Source organism: Sinocyclocheilus rhinocerous, unplaced genomic scaffold, assembly GCF_001515625.1.
Source record: "Sinocyclocheilus rhinocerous isolate Xijiao unplaced genomic scaffold, SAMN03320098_v1.1 scaffold11, whole genome shotgun sequence".
Classification (NCBI taxonomy): Eukaryota; Metazoa; Chordata; class Actinopteri; order Cypriniformes; family Cyprinidae; genus Sinocyclocheilus; species Sinocyclocheilus rhinocerous.
In genome coordinates this window covers 1,417,192-1,422,173 of record NW_015625587.1, presented here as the reverse complement: position 1 = coordinate 1,422,173, position 4,982 = coordinate 1,417,192, and the positions used below count along the sequence as shown (strand labels likewise).

General features: G+C 39.0%; 1 long non-coding RNA gene across 1 annotated transcript in view; it reads left to right on the top strand.

Moving 5' to 3' along the window:
* The window catches only part of LOC107755642 (uncharacterized), a 9,923-nt gene extending 7,015 nt beyond the window's left edge, over positions 1 to 2,908 (top strand). The window contains exon 2 of the long non-coding RNA XR_001641722.1: positions 2,841 to 2,908. This is a non-coding gene — a long non-coding RNA (uncharacterized LOC107755642). The remainder of the gene's footprint in view (positions 1 to 2,840) is intronic.
* The last annotated feature ends 2,074 nt before the right edge of the window (positions 2,909 to 4,982 follow it).

Genomic DNA, 4,982 nt, shown 5'->3' with positions numbered 1-4,982 from the left:
CCCCCCCCCCCCTCCATTTTCCAACATAGCTGTTTGTGGAATAAGACAAAAACATTTTCTTTCTTAATTTTTGAAGTGAACTTTTTATCTTAAAAGGACATTTTAGGAGAGCAAACACTCCTCGAAGTAACTCCGGTCATGATAAAGTTGTTTTCTACTGAGGCTGACAGAATAAAATAGTCATTAAGAGTATTTTGTATATTGAGATTACCTCCTCCAGCCTGTCCACAGTTTGGGAATAGTCTAGTGAGACAAAGAATCCAAATTATATTTAGATTTAAAGTTGAGTATCAGTCACCAAGCCCTTTGCCAAGAAGACCACAAGTGGTTCAACCACTGTGCCAGGAAATTCCAGTGGCTGAAAGAACATTTCTTAGTATCAGAAATATCCATTTGCTTGTTTTGGCTGGTGGTGTGTCATATGAACGAGAAGGCTGCACTGGTTGCTCGGGTTATGTTTTTCTTTTGATATTGGTGAATTCAATTACAGCCTTTAAAGTTGTGGAGTAAATTCCGTTCATGCTTTGTGATGATATTTTTGAGTGCTTTACAATGAGGGAGTCATTCAGTCAGGTTGTTTTTGACTGATGTGTCCCTCGGTGGTCAAGACTGAAGGTTCTGTTCAATGATTAGCAGAAAGAGGAATCGCTCCAGAGGTCTTTGGCTTGTCACTTTGTCCCCAACAAATCATCCACTTACACTCTTTATTTGGACAGACAACTTAATGAGAAAAACAGAGAACCAAATCAGGGGGTGCTGTTTAGGTATTTGCACTAGGTTTCAATTTTTCCTGTCGGATAGAGACAGATTCAGGGGAAGGAAATGCTATCGTGGTCTTCTTATTGTGGAAAAGACAAGAATTATCACCAGATATGACCGTTTCTGGACTTCCTCCCATGCCTTTAAGCAAACAACGTTTAATTTAGAATTAGTATCTCTGGCTTTTCCCCAGGCTTTGTGATATAGGCAGTGTATTCTTTGGCGTTCGTTTGTCTTTTCTTTATTAAATCAACTGTTAAGTGGAGTTCAAATATTGGTTTCTAAGTCATATTAATGCATGGTTGCTTTACCTGGAATTCCAGAGCGATTTTTTTTTCTCTCTCAAAATTATACATTAAAAAAAAAAAATCATGAATGACTAGACTTCAAAGATCAGTGAGAAAATGATTTAGTTTTTTGCCAGCAATTTAATTATCTGCTAACTAATTTGAAACCTCAGCTTATTACTTGTTTCTTTCTGCTTCTTGGTTTGGTGGTGTGGCTTCCTTGTATTGGGTTTTATTTCTTGCATAAGTGTTTTATTAAAAGTCAAAGTGTTTATTTGGGATCTGATTAATGATGGCTATTGAACAGTTTGTTTTCAAGGGCCTGCTTCATTTCATACTTATGAAAATGAACAGTGAAGTATTTATTATTTGTAAATGTTTTCATGTATTATGAATGCTACATGTAGTTTCCAAACTGCACAGCAAGTAGACAGTAAAGACATTTTAATGTTACAAACTAATGGCTGCTGAAATTTCAGCTTTGCCACCACAGGAATAAATTACACTTTAAAAAATAAAAAAATAGAAAACAGCTATTTTAATTTGTAACAATATTTCTTTTTTTTTCTATATTTTAGTAAATATAAACAGGTGTGCCTATAGTTAGCTAAAAACAATAAAAGTCCTCCGAGCATTATTAATGTCCCCAGACGTCAGAACATAACACACATTGGTATTTCCCCCTTTGCTTAGCTTTGCCATATTTAAATGCAACATCTGCTTTGGAGCAGAACATGAGTTCAGAGAAAGAAAACCGCTGATGTTGGATTGACTGGATCGCATGAGGGCAGGAGGCCTGCAAATAATTCCCTCCTCAGGGGAAAACAAAACAAAACAACACGTCAGGTTAATAGATGTTTAGATAGGCTTTAAACATATTTCCAGCTGCCATTAGACTCCACTTAGACATGACTGTGCTGTGAGTGAAGAGTTAAACAGAGCTAGAGTGAACATTTTTCTGGAGATTATAAAGTATGTTACATAATTTAATATTTCTACATTTTCTGGTGTTTTGTGTATTTTGTGTAACTAAATTATTATAATTTTTATTAGTGCATTGGTGTTATGGACTTTCTGGATCAGCCGTACTGCAATAATTCAGACAGGAACCCAACAGGAACATGCACTTTCTTCATACTGTCTCTCTTCTGGGTCATTCCTGGGTTTGCCATGTGGGTCAAAATTTGTAATGATCACTGGCTGTGGTTTCTATACACGTTACAAGCTTCCAAGAGTCAGCTAGATCCAAATCGGCACTGCAAAGCAAAGGGGCTTTACTAAACCAGCTCGAAAGTACCCCCTCTGAAAGAAACCTCCTGTTTCTGCACATTTTTCACACCATCTGCCTATGAAATATTTCTAAGCTTGGGCCAAATGTCTAGAAGCATTATGACTGGCACAAACTGAATAATTTAGGCTAGTACCTTGTAACATATGAAGAAAGCTGACAAAAATGAACACAAAGGTTAAAATTTAAACATTTATTCATGATGCTTCTGTTCAGCCGGTTCACACTGTGATTTATTTTTCTAATTCAGTTCACTCCTGCAAAGTTTGAGAACGACTCATTCATCATGTAGCGGATTCCTATATGGGATATGATTTATTGCATTTTTCATAGATGAAATGTGAATTGTTTTTACGCTGTTAGATCTCAAGCTGACTTCCTGTGTGCACAGCACAATCTGGCGCCTGTCATTTGTTTGCACTGCAGATGCCTCAGTGATTTTAGATGTGATGTGGTCTGACAAGTGTGTGTGTGTGTGTGTGTGTGTGTGTGTTTGCGTTTGTCAGTGTATAGACGAAGACCCAAGATATTCTGAGGACACAAGGCCATAACCAGAGTGAGAAGCTTGACCCATCTAAAAAAAAAAACAGTGCACCATGAAGAGAAACTGACTGCTTTATATGGTAAATCTCAATGCATTTATTTCTAGGCTAACTCTATTTGTTTTATAGTTGCTATGCATTTTGTTTTGTTTTGTTTTGTTATGTTGTGCGTTGTTGTTTTGTTTTGGGACTATTTCAACAACTGGTAAAGGTATGCTTATTACAATCTAGAGAATAACTGTGTATTAATTCCACATTTTAATTACGTTTTAGAACTGACACCAAATAATTCTTAAAGGAATAGTTCACTCAGTTATAATTATGCAATCATTGATATTTCCTGTATGACTTTCTTTCTTTTATGGAATACAAAAGAGGTATTCCAAAGATATTCCAATTTTCTGTGAAAAACAAAGTTAAACACAACGCCATCATATGATACCAGAAAACTTAGAATATAGCAAATTATTCTTTATTGTCCTTTTTTGAGCTTGAATGCCTCTGGTGAGCAAATGATGACAGAATATTCATTTTTTAGGTGAACTGTGCTTTTAAAGGTTCATTTTTGTAGGACCAAATTGTAAATGTTATGATAATGTGTAATTGTCATTTAAGCACATGTAAATCACTGAGTTTGCATACTTAAACAGTATGTGTACAGCAATGATGTCAGACAGAGAACAAAAGCGAGCAAGAAGTCAGCAGGAGGTTCTGTAGTGGATGGGATATAAAAGAGGAGCGGGGGAACACAGGAAGTGTGGTAAGATCCGGCGGGCGCACATGCTTTCTGTGGCGCCTGCAATGCATTGCGGAAGCACATGTAAATCACTGAGTTTGCATACTTAAACAGTATGTGTACAGCAATGATGTCAGACAGAGAACAAAAGCGAGCAAGAAGTCAGCAGGAGGTTCTGTAGTGGATGGGATATAAAAGAGGAGCGGGGGGACACAGGAAGTGTGGTAAGATCCGGCGGGCGCACATGCTTTCTGTGGCGCCTGCAATGCATTGCGAATTGAGATAAGAACCAGGCGCAGAACTGTCATACTGTCATAGGGAGGATATGCTTGTTTGGGATTAAAAATACATAACCTCCTGAAACTCTTGCCCTCATACTGTATGTGAGGGTGTGGCTGTATTTGTTGGCCCATGGAAATATGAATCTTCCTTGGGAGTTCACAGTTAGAAGGGAAAAGAGTCAGAGAGGAAATATACTATAGACACAAACAAAACAGGAAAGGAAAATGCTGCAGATGTATTCAGATGGACGTCATTAGGGAAGAGTATTGTATCATGTCCTTTATTCAGATACAAAAGAGTCTGACTACTGGCTACACTCCATTAGGTGGAGATTTGTAAAGGAAATGGGCCCCACTAGCTCTTGGCAATGCTGACCTTTCGACCTCACAATAGGAGCAGGGGTGGGCTGTCAACTTGTTTTTACTGAATAGTTATATATAGTGTGTCTATACTGCAGGGGTGTGGACTCGAGTCACATGACTCGAGACTTGACTCGGACTCGAGTCCCAAATTTGATGACTTGCGACTCGACTCGACATAATTAAAGAAGACTTGAGACTCGATTTAGACTTTGACAGCAATGACTCGAGACTTGACTTGGACTTGAGCCCTGTGACTCGGAAAGACTTTATGATCAGATCAGAGTCGTTATTACTCTGGACGCGTCCCTGCGTGCTTGCGCTTGACTGGCAAAAAGCCAGAGACTGCGTTCAGGGAGCGCTGGATAGCCTATACATTATATGCTAGTATAAATTAATGGAGTAATAGCATAATTTACAACAAAATAAGAAAAAAATGACATGATTCGTCTAGTAGCTATCTCCGCTCGTGAAAAGCGCTGCCCTGCCCGTTTGATCGCCGCCCAGCAGACACACGGAGCGGGCATGAGAAACGAGAGGCGCGGCCGCGATCACTGGTGCTCGCCTCATCATCACCGTGACCGCTTCTTTGTTTGTCCGACACCGAGGTGCACCATGAGTGACGGATCCGCATCCCGCCACGACCCTCGCACTCTGCCAACTCGATGTGCTTTCATTTTCATTTTTATTTGTAATAAACACCTCTCTGAGACCTGTTTTTGTCAGATC